General features: G+C 45.4%; 1 protein-coding gene across 1 annotated transcript in view; it reads left to right on the forward strand.

Annotated features, from left to right (window-relative positions):
• The first annotated feature begins 990 nt into the window (after positions 1–990).
• The window catches only part of LOC142149845 (protein mono-ADP-ribosyltransferase PARP14-like), a 133438-nt gene continuing 119604 nt past the window's right edge, over positions 991–14824 (forward strand). Inside the window, exon 1 of the mRNA XM_075205150.1 lies at positions 991–1157. The gene's annotated coding sequence lies outside the window, so the exon portion shown is untranslated. The remainder of the gene's footprint in view (positions 1158–14824) is intronic.

The following is a 14824-nucleotide window of genomic DNA, read 5'->3' on the forward strand; positions in this document are numbered from 1 at the left end:
GTGAGTTAGTGGCGCAATCTAAGCATGACTTGGGAAATGCTCTGTCGGCCAGGCATATGTTTTTGGATGTTAACATGCTTTCTTGTCAAATCCTTAGATCCAAAACAGATCAATCGGCTCGTGGTCAGTGGATTTCCATCTCTGCTCAGGAGGATAGTGAGATCTGTCCCGTGTCCTGGTGCAATAAGTTTGAGAAAATTAGACCACGTGGGGCTGAGCACTGGTTGATTCATGCCGACAAATCTCCACTGTCGAAGTTTCAGTTCACAGCCATATTTAAACATGCGTTAATGCACGTGGGTTTAGACCCGTCGCGCTTTGGTATCGTAGAACAGTTAGTTAATTTCTAAGTGACTTCAGGTGACTTTAATTAATTTTACTTTACTTTACAAATATTAACAAGGGGGTAGTGTTAACCCAGATGAAGGTAAAAACCATAATCCCGGAGGCACACCACTAATCAGGCCTTATTCGGAGGAAAAAATGGCACAATAGATAAGTGGCGGGGCTTAATGACGCAAATATTGCGTCATCTTAGCCCTGCCCCCATGCACTTCATCAAGCCCCGTCCCTGCATGCCCACTTCCCCCGAGATCTCCCTGAAGCCAACGAGGAAAAGTTGGCAAGTATGCACATGTGTCAATGTTGTTCCTTATGGTTTAAGCAATGATTGTTTTATGTTTCGGCGGGCAACTTATAACTGGTGTACATGTGCTCAATGCTGATCATAATAACATACAGCAATCAGTTGTATTTATCTGTCTGGATAAGGTGTTTCTCTATAACTTGCAGTATCGTGTATGAAAATATTTTATGTAATATATAAAAATCTGTTAAGTTTTAACCTCACTGTCCAAGGTACCCTCAGACCTGTTGCTGAATAAAAGATAATTGAGTTGGAAGTGTTCTGCTTTCCAGGAGTTAGCAAACATGCATGCATTTAACTAGTTAATATCTATAGAGCTGTTCTATTTCCTGCTAGCAGAGTACTTTCACTTTCACTCCTCTTGTTCAGTGTTTCTCTGCTTTGTTCCAAAATACATTTAAGTTTAAATTATTGGATTCTATTGTTAGTTTACCGGAGTTGCCAGTTACATAAACTCAGCACATTGAAGGAATTCTTTCAAATGCACCAAGATTGATGTTTTCAACCACAGGTATGTGCTTGTTGTTTTTTAGGCCAGAGCAGGTCTTATGTGCACGGTTCAGTAGAGAAGCTAGTGTGTAAACAACTTTTTGTTTTAGTCTTTTATAAGCGATTTTCTGCTATGTCTATATTTTTCATGGATTAAGTGACACATTATTTATGCCTACATTTGAGGCCAACATTGTAAACATATCCAACTACTAAAAATACACCTTGAAAAGTTTAAACTGTCAGTCATGACAGTGCTTAAAATATATTTTTTTATTTTGCCCATCTCATCTTGTTAACTAATTAAGTTATTTGTGAAAAGTAACTATCTGACTATCCATTTTTATATAACTGATACAATATAGAACAAAAATGGTTACACCCTAATTTAATGTTAAAGCAAAAGTATAGAATTTGCAGCTTGCCAAATCTAGCAAGAACTGAGTTACAAGCTGTATGTCTATAAAATGTCTTCAGTAATTATGTTGTTTTTCAGTGATGTTATCTAACAGCATAATCATTATAAACATATTTAGAGCTTATTATTGAATTGTGTGTATCATTAATTGTGAAGCTATTTTGTAACTCTAACTAAACAATTATGATTTGCCATTATAGTTTTGTGAAAATACTAATCTCTCTAGTTGTAAAATATATATAGAACTTTAAAACACTTTAGTGCTAATTATAACGTAAACACATGAAAAAGTACAGATTATTGCGGAGGTGGAGGTCTGCCTGCTTTGCTCTCCTTGCCCCAACCATCGAACAAATGGTTGTCAACATCCACTGACGACAGGGCTTATGGGAGCGTGTGTCTCCCTTAACAATATATTAATAAATGGCTTAGAATAGTACTGCAAAGCATAGCACCATGCTGGCTGCTGCAGAAATCTATAGACTCCAAGGTAAAAGTGGCCCAAATGTTCAAGTTATCATTAATATGATAGAATACCTAATTGCTAGATTTAAAATTACTATCAGTACTCATTACTCTGTCTGAGTAATAGGTATCTGTGCTACTACATTGAAACTCTTTTAGTTACCCGTTACTGACCTGACCCTCTCTGTCTGCTTGTCCATTCAATATCCTGACCTTTGGCCTGTTGTACTTTTCCAAACATGTGTTCCCTGTCCCGCCCCTTGGCCTGTCTGTGAATTAATCTGTATCTTTTTCTATTGTTTGCTGGTCCATGAGCGGCTGCCTAGTGGGGGTTAACATTGGTTCGAGACCTATGGAGGTCTCCCATCAAAACATACTTCCCAACATGTCTATCCCTGGCATGATAGGGTTGTGCTCACGCCCAGGGCCTCATGAGCGCCCCCCCCATGAGCAACACATACCTTCATACTTACCTGGGGGCCCGCCGCTGGTCTCCGCTATTCTGTCTTCAGCCTGGCTGTCACCGCGACAGCCAGGCATCACGATCCGATCGCAGGGGTGGAGGAATCATTCCCCCTGCGATCATGTGATCTGTCACAGGCAGAGCACATGATCGCAGGGGGAATGAATCCTCCACTCCTGCGATCGGATCCTGGTGCCTGGCTGTCACGGTGACAGCCAGGCTGAAGACAGAATAGTGGAGACCAGCGGCGGGCCCCAGGTAAGTCTGTGCTGAGCTGTTGTACCGGGCTCCCTGGTGAGCCCGGGCCCGGTACAACAGTACCCCCCGTACCCCCCTGATGGCGGCCCTGCTCACGCCCAAAATAGAGCTGGAGCAGTGCACTGCAAGTTGGGGCTTTTCTGTATGAATGCCAGCATATCAAGGAAGCAACATGTGTCCGGTCTGCAGCTTTTAGAGGTCTTTAAAACACTTTAAGGTACAGCAGTCTCAGTATGCAAACCCTCCTGTAGCAACAACTGTAAAATCCTCAGCTTGTATGTTTTTTTTATATGTATCCTGGGACTTGTAGTTCCACAACTTTATTCTAAGACCAAAGGGATCACCTTGTGGTATAAGCTCAAATGCTGATTAGACAAACACTTTGTGCACATTTACCTGCCCCCACACCTATTCCTGACTCTTCAGCTCTTGTGGCCAGATATAGTCCAAACCCCACTTGAATAATAACAGATAGGGGAATTAACCAATTACTTATCTGCACCAGTGTGTGTCACAGGTCTGAACTTGATTTCCTTCAAAATGTCTGACTTGCAAAATGTCCTTCTTCAGAGGTGCATGCAAACCTCCTCCTACAGCTTCAAACTGTGACTTCCCAGCAGGTTCTATTCACGACTCCACTCTGCTCAAGACTGCCTGCTCTCTCTGCTCAGACCACCAATCCAGTGCCCTTCTGCCTAGGGTCACCTATCTGGGCTTGTCACACAGCTCAGTCTCTCCCAGGGTGCTCCTCTCTCACTCCTCCCCGGCCCTCTGGTTTCTCAGTCTTGATAGGCTCCGCCGCCCATTTTTCACAGTAGACCATAGTTGCCTACTTCCGTGAGACTCCCGGGAGAGCAGGGCAACCTGCTGGTTCCTAATCACCACAATAGTAAAGTGGCGGGCGGTGGAGCATAAGACGCGAATTGTGCGCCATTGTGTTTTTGGGGCGGGCCCAAATGTTGTGATCAGTCGGGCCCTGCCCCCAACACGCACACCTCCCCCTGATCTCCCAGAGGAGTGCTTCCCAATGTTGGCAAGTTTGCAGTAGACTTCTCTTCCTGGACTGGTAAATCACAACATCCATCTCTTTTGTTAGTGATGCACTTGTGATTAGTATTCCCTGCATGCTCAAGTCCAACTGCAGCATCCCCAGGTGTTACATATAAACAAATGATAAGATATTGGGCCTGCTTCTTTAAGTAACAGGAGAGGGAAAGCGCATATGCACATATTCAATGTACAGTATCGTCGAGCACTCGCAGCAGTGTCCGTTTCAAGCTCTGGTCATCTCTCAAGTGATTTTCAGTTGTATCACTTGTACCACCACTTAAAAGGTGGTCATTACTGTACCCGACCCCACAGCCATGCACATAGGGGATGGGGGAGGGGCAGCGCTCCAACCTCCTTCTCTACCTGGCCCTAGAAGGTCCTCACAGACAATCTCCTTGCTCTAGTTCAGCTGGCATGATCCAGAGTAAGGTAAAACTAAAAAAAGACCCTGTTTTAGGATGAAAGGCAAATCCCTTCCTGCTACAATATACACTTAGCTAGTGTGTTACTCCATGGATCAAACCTAACACTGCTGTGTCTTGTCTGCTCACTACCTGAATTGAATCTGCTAGAGCTCCATCTGCCCACTCTTGCTCAGACCAGCCCAGTCTGCATCCACGATAGTACCACCAATTTGAAATGAGTAGGTGCTATAGTTGTTACTGTCTAGACCTTACATCCATAGGCATTTCTTGAAGACAGTATTGAATTGGTACCGGGACACTGGGGAAGTGTTAGTGTGTGCTAGGAAAGCTTGTGCCCCCTTCTGCTATAATAGCTGCAAATTATTTGACTAGTCTGACTGGGCAAATGGCCGGCTGAGTTTTGCCTCTGCACCCATGCAAAACATAGCATAGCTGAGCTGGTCTGTTTTGGATTTGTAAAACGTATGTGGTGGAAGTACTACTCCGCTCTGGAAAGCATGATAGCTGCCTTCGCGCTTTTGGATGGGTCACCAGTTCACTGAACCTGACTGCTAAAAAGAAAGCCATGGTGAATACTGCTCTAAATAGCTTAACTTCACTCTTGCTTGTGCGTACTGAATTGATTTATCTGATTTATCCAAACCTTACAGCAAATGCATTGTGATGGGTTGCCTCCTGTCGTGCACAGCTTTCACCATGGACCAACCCTTAGTCAACCTGCTCACCACCAAATTCCTGGGGACATCCTCCTCCACATACAACTTGGAGAATAATTATAATAATTAATAAAAGATAATATAATTATACTAGCACTGGTTATTCCATTGAGGGTCCTATTTAACTCCACTGTCAACCACATTTCACTGCTCGGAAGGGGCAGGGAGCGCTCGGGAATCTCTTGAACATGTCATGCTATCATCAAATGTTTGCACCGTTTGAAAGATCCAGGAGTGTCTTTATGATTTGCACAGTAAAACACAGACACATTTCTAGAATATCAAAGCCTCCAGCCAACACAAAAATTCAAGTAGAATATCTTGGGCAATGAAACACTCGGACATTACCCACTTGGCCCTGCTACATAACCTGATTAAGTAGGAGATTGGGGTTTTCTGTAGTGCAGTGTGTGACATGCAGTGTCCGACTGGGGCATGAAGTGCCCACATGGGAATGTAACTAGGAGCGCCCACCAGAGGGGGTGTGGCTGGCCACCAGAGAGGCTTGACCAGCCACTAGAGTGGGTGTGGTCAGCTCACAGAGGACATGGCTAGTTCCATAATGTAATATATAAAAAATGCAGTGTATCTGGCCATCACTGCAGCGGGTAGAAAGACCATTTTGCAGGTATACTTGCATCCTGGGACTCCTCCCTTCAATGTATTTAAAGAAAAGTTGTTCTATATATTCAAAATGGATTGGGTTGAAGCCTCACTTGCTAGAGAGTCTAAAGTTAAAAATTTCTTCGAAATGTGGGAAAGTTACATTGATTTGTTACAGGTGGATATCAAATCACAAATTTATTAATGTTTCTCATCAACTTCATGGTATAAACTAAGAAGTGTTGCTGATGACCCACCTATTCTATTGTAAAATATAGGTACTTTCCCGCACGGCAGTAATAGAGCACATTAAGCATAGATTTTTTTTTTCTACCAAAATTATTCAAAGAATTTTCATACGTGTTATATACACTAACCATAGTTATACATGTTGAGAAGATTATTGTTATATCGTGCATTTAAAATGATCTATTGTAATCCATAATAGATATTGATTGTACAATATTTCTCAATGCATAGTCACTTAAATACTTTGTCCATCAATATTGTACTCTGTATTGCTTTGCTTCAGAATGTCAATAATAAAAACAATTTGAAAAAAAAAAATGCAGTGTATATAAAGAGTGCACAGTCAGGGCCCCTCCCTCTACATCGGGACAAAGTCCTGACAGAGCAGAACAGTAACCAAAATCAGTACTGCCCCATCAGAATCATAACAGTTGGCAGACTGTCATGTTCTCTCCTACCTGTTATTGCAACTTCCACTACCTGATGCTGCTGATGTCTTAAGCCCAGTAGCATCTTGTCTGGATCCTGGAATGTTGGGATCCTGTTTGGAAAAAGGATAGGTACATGAAATATGGAAAGCCTAGTTGCTATCAAAAAAATTGACCCTAGTCTCTCTCTCTCTGTCTGTGTGTGTGTTTGTATGTATGTGTCACGGGCACTAGGAGTCTTTACCCAGGGATCACCAGGTGATAAGCTTACCAGAGCAGTATAGGTGGTAATATGGTACTCTGGTAGCGGGGTGATCACGGAACAGGAGACAGCAGATGATAGAGATGCTCAGGAAAGTCTATGACTAGCAGCACTGGTAATATATATGTAGTAATACACGAGGAACTGAATGGACAAAGGACACATGAGGGTAGTCAGTGGTCTGCGGTAGCAAGTTGTACCACTGCTATAGTGAGGAGGAATGTCCAACAGAAACGAGGAGGTGATGAGAGTCAGCGGTCTGCATTTAGCAAGTTGTACCGCTGTCTGGGTGAAGGAATGTGATCCAGGTGAAGGTATCCGGGAAGTCAGTGGTCTGCGTTAGCAAGTTGTACCACTGCTATGTGAGAGGACACTGGAACAGGTGACACTGGAAACAGGAATCAGTGGTCTGCCTCTAGCAAGTTGTACCACTGAATATATATGTGAGGAGGAGCACGGGGAGAGACTGCAATACAGAGGATACACGGGCACCTTGAACTTGATCCACAATGACATGCACAATATAGTAATGACGAACAGCACTGCAATAATATAAAGTCACAGAAACTATCCGGGCAAAAGATAACACAGTCAATGATGGCAAAAGTCTCAGCGGATAGTAAGCTCCAGAGGAGAACAACTCAGTCCAGCAAGATATGCAATACACCAGCACAGTCAATGAGAAGTATGCATACCGTGGTTCAGGAGCAGGCTGTCAGACAGGAGTGCAGAGATACCTGAACGGCTGGAGGCCGGCAGGATGCGAAGTCCCTGGAGGGTGAAGCGGTAATCAAGTAGGTGCAGCGCACAGGTAGGTAGACCAGCAGGGGAACAAATACTCAGGAAGCAGTAGTATGTAGAACTGGACTCCTGGAGGACCCTGAAGAGTAGCGATGGTCTAAACGAGATGAAAGCAGTGAGGCGCAGATCCGATGCAGACTGGCGAGTAGAGACCAGCAGGAACACTGAGAAGCACGGAGAGAGGATCAGCTGCTGAAGACACGAGTAGAACTGAGGAGTAGCAGCCAGCAGGACTCTGCAGGTACACGGAGGTAGCTTATAGCAACCAGCAGGTGCAGCCACGATGAAACACGGGAGAGCAGAGCTGAGCTGGAACTGTTGAGCACGGAGAGCAGCGGATAGGAATCAGTTGTAGCAGTCTCGATGAAACACGGGAGAGTTGAGATGAGCTGAAGACTGAAGCGCACGGAGGCAGCAGATAGGAATCAGCCAAACAGTCACGATGAAACACAGGAGGGTTAAAGTGGTCAGAGGACTGTAGTGCACGGAGGCAGCGGATAGGAATCAGCTAACAGTCACGATGAAACACAGCAGAGTTGAAGTGGTCTGAAGACTGTAGTGCACGGAGGCAGCAGATAGGAATCAGCTAACAGTCACGATGAAACACAGCAGAGTTGAAGTGGTCTGAAGACTGTAGTGCATGGAGGCAGCGGATAGGAATCAGCTAACAGTCACGATGAAACACAGCAGAGTTGAAGTGGTCTGAAGACTGTAGTGCACGGAGGCAGCGGATAGGAATCAGCTAACAGTCACGATGAAACACAGCAGAGTTAAAGTGGTCTGAAGACTGTAGTGCACGGAGGCAGCGGATAGGAATCAGCTAACAGTCACGATGAAACACAGCAGAGTTGAAGTGGTCTGAAGACAGTAGTGCATGGAGGCAGCGGATAGGAATCAGCTAACAGTCACGATGAAACACAGCAGAGTTGAAGTGGTCTGAAGACTGTAGTGCACGGAGGCAGCGGATAGGAATCAGCTAACAGTCACGATGAAACACAGGAGAGTTGAAGTGGTCTGGAAACCACAGGAGTAGACGTGGTCTGGAAACCACAGGAATCAGCAGCGCTGAATACACGAGGAAACACAGGAACACCTTCAGAGGCTCATGGGGAATGAGACTCCAAGATCAGGCAACGAGGTATGGACAGCAGGTGCTTTAAATAGGGAGTGTTGCCTGATCAGCCAATTAAGTTAAAGGAACAGGTACTGAAGGTTTTGAAAGGGCTGCGCATGCGCAGACCCTCAGGATGGTGGACGGCCACGGTTCCTAAACATACGGGAAGAAGCACTCACAGTCTGGTGAGTGACATTACCCCCCCTTTTAAAGGTGGGCACAGAACGCCTGGAACCGGGCTTGTCCGGATTTTTGGAATAAAACTTCTTAAGAAGAGCTGGGGCGTTGAGATCTTCAGCTTTGATCCATGAACGCTCCTCAGGACCAAAGCCCTTCCAATGAACGAGGAAACGGAGAACTCCTCGCGAAATTTTTGCGTCCAATACATGAGTAATCTCGAAATCTTCCTCCTGATGAACTTGAACTGGCTGAGGTGCTGAAGGAGGAGCCGAGAAACGGTTGATGATGAGAGGTTTGAGCAAGGACACATGGAAGGCATTGGAAATACGAAGGTTCTTAGGAAGTAGAAGTTTGAAACAAACTGGATTTATCACTTGAATGATCCTATATGGACCAATAAAACGAGGAGCGAATTTCATAGATGGGACCTTCAAACGAATATTTTTGGTAGATAACCAGACACGATCTCCAATTTTCAGTGGTGGAATAGCCCGCCTCTTCTTATCTGCGAAAGACTTATATTAGGCAGATGTCTTCTTTAAACAGGTTTTGACCTGAGACCAAATATTTTTGAAGGTCTGACAAACAGTCTCTACAGCAGGAACTTGGGTGGGAGGGAGGGCAGGAAATTCCGGAAAAGACGGATGGTGACCGTAAACCACAAAGAATGGAGTTTTGGACGATGACTCGTGGTACATGTTGTTATGGGCGAATTCAGCCCAAGGAAGCAATTCTACCCAGTTGTCTTGATTGGCTGATGAGAACATCCTTATAAAGGTCTCGAGATCTTGATTGACCCGTTCAGTTTGTCCGTTTGATTGCGGATGGTAAGAAGATGAGAGTGCTAATCGTATGCCCAAGGTTTTACAAAGGGCCCGCCAGAATCTGGAAACGAATTGTACTCCTCTATCTGACACAATCTCAGACGGACATCCATGAATGCGAAAGATTTCCTTAACGAAATGTTCAGCCAGAGTAGACGAGGAAGGCAAACCAGACAAAGGGACAAAATGAGCCATCTTCGAAAATCTGTCTACCACTACCCAAATAGTATTACAATTTTTACTAGATGGCAGATCAGTATCAAAGTCCATACTAATATGGGTCCAGGGCTTGGACGGAATGGGTAGTGGTTGCAGCAACCCCGCTGGAGTTCTGCGGGAGGATTTAAACTGAGAACACAATTCACAAGAAGCAACAAACTCTTTGACGTCTCTCCTCATCGAGGGCCACCAGTAACTTCGAGAGAGAATCTCAAAGGTCTTGCGTTCACCAGCATGTCCAGAAAAATGAGAAGAATGGAACCACGAAAGGATTTTCCTCCTAAGAGTAGGAGGCACGAGGGTCTTCCCAAATGGTGGCACTTTAGTGGATGAAGCAGCCAGCGAGATACATTTGGGGTCTAGTATAGAATGGTTGGAAACCTCTTCAACGTCAGAGGACGTCACAAAAGCTCGAGATAGAGCGTCAGCTTTCTTGTTCTTGGCAGCTGTTTGAAGGTTATGATTAATTCGAAACGGGAAAAGAAAAGAGACCATCTTGCTTGACGAGGATTCAAGCATTGGGCAGACTGTAGGTATGACAAGTTCTTATGATCCGTGAAAATCGTCACAGGGTGACAAGCTCCTTCCAATAAGTATCTCCACTCCTCTAATGCAACTTTGATAGCCAGCAACTCCTTGTCCCCGATAGTGTAATTTTTCTCCGCAGGCAGGAGACCCCGAGAGTAAAAGGCACAAGGATGGAATTTTTGTTGCTCCGAGCGTTGGGAGAGAATGGCTCCTAAGCCCACATTAGAGGCATCTACTTCTAGGAAGAAGGGAAGTGTCACATCAGGCTGTCGAAGAATGGGAGCAGAGGAGAAGGACTCTTTAAGAAATTGAAAGGCTTGGAGGGCCTCGGATGACCATTGCTTAGTATTGGCCCCTTTACGAGTCAGGGCCACAATAGGAGATGCAATGGACGAGAAGTCTTGAATGAAGCGTCTATAGTAATTGGCAAAACCTAAAAAACGCTGGATAGCACGAAGAGTAGTTGGCTGGGGCCAATGTAATACAGCATTCACCTTTTCTGGATCCATTTTTAGGCCAACTCCAGAAACAATATACCCCAAAAATGGAATCTGGGTCAACTCGAATGAACATTTTTCTAGTTTGCAGAATAATGAATTTTTCCGGAGTCTGGAAAGGACCTCTGCCACATGTTGGTGATAAGAAGGCAGGTCCTGTGAAAAGATCAATATGTCGTCCAGGTAGACAACGACACATACATATAACAAGTCCCGAAAGATCTCATTAACGAAGCCCTGGAAAACAGCGGGGGCATTGCACAACCCGAAAGGCATTACTAGATATTTATAATGCCCATCTCTGGTGTTGAACGCTCTCTTCCATTCGTCACCGGGCCGGATTCTAATTAAATTATAGGCACCACGAAGATCCAACTTGGTAAAGATCCGAGCTCCCTTGATGCGATCAAATAACTCAGTGATCAACGGAATGGGATACCGATTTTTAATAGTAATGGCATTGAGTCCACGAAAATCTATGCAGGGGCGTAGTGATCCATCCTTCTTTTTTACGAAGAAGAACCCGGCTCCAGCGGGAGAGGTGGAAGGTCGAATAAACCCTCGCTGGAGATTCTCCTGGATGTAATCAGATGTAGCTTGAGTTTCAGGTAACGAAAGTGGATAGACCCGACCCCTAGGAGGAGTCTTGCCAGGTAGAAGATCGATCGGACAATCCCATGAATGATGAGGAGGAAGACGTTCAGACTGAGCTTTATCAAAAATATCGGCAAATGAAGCATACTGAGGAGGGAGTCCCGGTGAGGAAGATGAGATGGAAGATTGCTGTACTTTAAGAGGAATGACTTGAGAAAGACAACGATGATGACATTCAGCTCCCCAAGACGTAACTTGAGGAGTGCGCCAGTCAATCTGGGGAGAATGACATTGAAGCTATGGAAGGCCTAAGACAATCGGGCTTGTCGTAATAGGAAGAATTAAAAACGAAATCTCTTTATGGTGTAGCACACCAATCTGAAGCGTTACTGGAGACGTACTCTGGGTGATGAGACCATTGATGAGACGTGATCCATCTATAGCAGTCACAGTAATCGGTGTTTTCAAAGTAATCACTGGTAGGGACCATTGATTCACTAGGGATTTAGAAATGAAATTTCCTGCTGCTCCAGAATCAATCAGTGCTTGAGACTCAAAGGATTTGGTAGCAAAGGAAATCGTAACATCAAAAGCGCAGACTTTTAATTTCGTAGAAGATGGAGAGGACTCCAGGGACCCTAACTTCACCTCTCCAGAACTAGTTAGGGCCTGGCATTTCCCAATTTCTTAGGGCAAGAACTGAGCATATGTGTGGAATCAGCACAATAGATACAAAGTCTATTCTTTACTCTTCGGTTCCTCTCCTCTAAAGTTAATTTGGAACGTCCTATCTCCATGGGAATCACAGAAGGTGAAGCTGGACGAAATTGAGGGGTTGAGCGAAGAGGTGCTTTAACTGAAGTTGTTTTCTCAGATTCTCTTTCACGAAACCTCATGTCTACACGTTGGCAAAGAGAGATCAAATCTTCTAATGACGTAGGAAGCTCTTGGGTAGTCAGTGCATCTTTAATTTTATCGGAGAGCCCCTGCCAGAAGGCGGCAATTAATGCTTCAGTGTTCCACTGAAGTTCAGAGGCTAATATCCTAAATTGAATGACGTACTGGCCTACTGTATGAGAACCCTGACGTAAACGAAGAATGCTGGAAGCAGCGGATGTCACACGACCTGGTTCATCGAACACACTTCGGAACATAGAAATGAATTTAGCACTATCTTGTAATACAGGATCGTTTCTCTCCCACAGAGGGGAGGCCCAAGCCAGAGCTTGTCCAGAAAACAATGAGATAAGATAGGCCACTCTGGAACGATGGGTAGAAAATTTTTAAGGTTGGAGCTCAAAATGAACTGAGCATTGGTTGAGAAAACCCCTACAAGTTTTGGGGTCTCCATCGTACTTTGACGGAGTAGGCAGGTGAAGCGTGGGAGCTGTAGACACCTGGGATGGCACTGGGGAAACGGAGGAAAGCACAGGAGCTTCAACATTAGCTGTAACGGTCTGTCCAGATGTTCCTTGGGAGGCTAACGACTGGTAGCATTGAAGTAACAGCTGTTGGCGAGCATCCTGTTGCTCCACACAGGTGACCAGATGCTGCAGCATCTCTTTGGCTGTAGGTTCCGTATCTGGGTCTGTCATGGCCTGATCTTACTGTCATGGGCACTAGGAGTCTTTACCCAGGGATCACCAGGTGATAAGCTTACCAGAGCAGTATAGGTGGTAATATGGTACTCTGGTAGCGGGGTGATCACGGAACAGGAGACAGCAGATGATAGAGATGCTCAGGAAAGTCTATGACTAGCAGCACTGGTAATATATATGTAGTAATACACGAGGAACTGAATGGACAAAGGACACGTGAGGGTAGTCAGTGGTCTGCGGTAGCAAGTTGTACCACTGCTATAGTGAGGAGGAATGTCCAACAGAAACGAGGAGGTGATGAGAGTCAGCGGTCTGCATTTAGCAAGTTGTACCGCTGTCTGGGTAAAGGAATGTGATCCAGGTGAAGGTATCCGGGAAGTCAGTGGTCTGCGTTAGCAAGTTGTACCACTGCTATGTGAGAGGACACTGGAACAGGTGACACTGGAAACAGGAATCAGTGGTCTGCCTCTAGCAAGTTGTACCACTGAATATATATGTGGTGAGGAGCACGGGGAGAGACTGCAATACAGAGGATACACGGGCACCTTGAACTTGATCCACAATGACATGCACAATATAGTAATGACGAACAGCACTGCAATAATATAAAGTCACAGAAACTATCCGGGCAAAAGATAACACAGTCAATGATGGCAAAAGTCTCAGCGGATAGTAAGCTCCAGAGGAGAACAACTCAGTCCAGCAAGATATGCAATACACCAGCACAGTCAATGAGAAGTATGCATACCGTGGTTCAGGAGCAGGCTGTCAGACAGGAGTGCAGAGATACCTGAACGGCTGGAGGCCGGCAGGATGCGAAGTCCCTGGAGGGTGAAGCGGTAATCAAGTAGGTGCAGCGCACAGGTAGGTAGACCAGCAGGGGAACAAATACTCAGGAAGCAGTAGTATGTAGAACTGGACTCCTGGAGGACCCTGAAGAGTAGCGATGGTCTAGACGAGATGAAAGCAGTGAGGCGCAGATCCGATGCAGACTGGCGAGTAGAGACCAGCAGGAACACTGAGAAGCACGGAGAGCGGATCAGCTGCTGAAGACACGAGTAGAACTGAGGAGTAGCAGCCAGCAGGACTCTGCAGGTACACGGAGGTAGCGCATAGCAACCAGCAGGTGCAGCCACGATGAAACACGGGAGAGCAGAGCTGAGCTGGAACTGTTGAGCACGGAGAGCAGCGGATAGGAATCAGTTGTAGCAGTCTCGATGAAACACGGGAGAGTTGAGATGAGCTGAAGACTGAAGCGCACGGAGGCAGCAGATAGGAATCAGCCAAACAGTCACGATGAAACACAGGAGGGTTGAAGTGGTCAGAGGACTGTAGTGCACGGAGGCAGCGGATAGGAATCAGCTAACAGTCACGATGAAACACAGCAGAGTTGAAGTGGTCTGAAGACTGTAGTGCACGGAGGCAGCGGATAGGAATCAGCTAACAGTCACGATGAAACACAGGAGAGTTGAAGTGGTCTGGAAACCACAGGAGTAGACGTGGTCTGGAAACCACAGGAATCAGCAGCGCTGAATACACGAGGAAACACAGGAACACCTTCAGAGGCTCATGGGGAATGAGACTCCAAGATCAGGCAACGAGGTATGGACAGCAGGTGCTTTAAATAGGGAGTGTTGCCTGATCAGCCAATTAAGTTAAAGGAACAGGTACTGAAGGTTTTGAAAGGGCTGCGCATGCGCAGACCCTCAGGATGGTGGACGGCCACGGTTCCTAAACATACGGGAAGAAGCACTCACAGTCTGGTGAGTGACAGTATGTTAGGGAATTTAGACCGTGAGCTCCAATAGGGCAGGGACCGATGTGAATGAGTTCTCTGTACAGTGCTGTGAAATTAGTGGCGCTATATAAATAAATGATGATGATGATATAGGCACTACTGTATGGTATAGTAATATTTGGGTTACTACTGTGTGGCATAATATTATTTGGGGGTCACTATTGCGGCGCTGCACAGCGACACACATTTTATTTTCTAC

The sequence above is a fragment of the Mixophyes fleayi genome, chromosome 1, assembly GCF_038048845.1.
Source record: "Mixophyes fleayi isolate aMixFle1 chromosome 1, aMixFle1.hap1, whole genome shotgun sequence".
NCBI lineage: Eukaryota > Metazoa > Chordata > Amphibia > Anura > Limnodynastidae > Mixophyes > Mixophyes fleayi.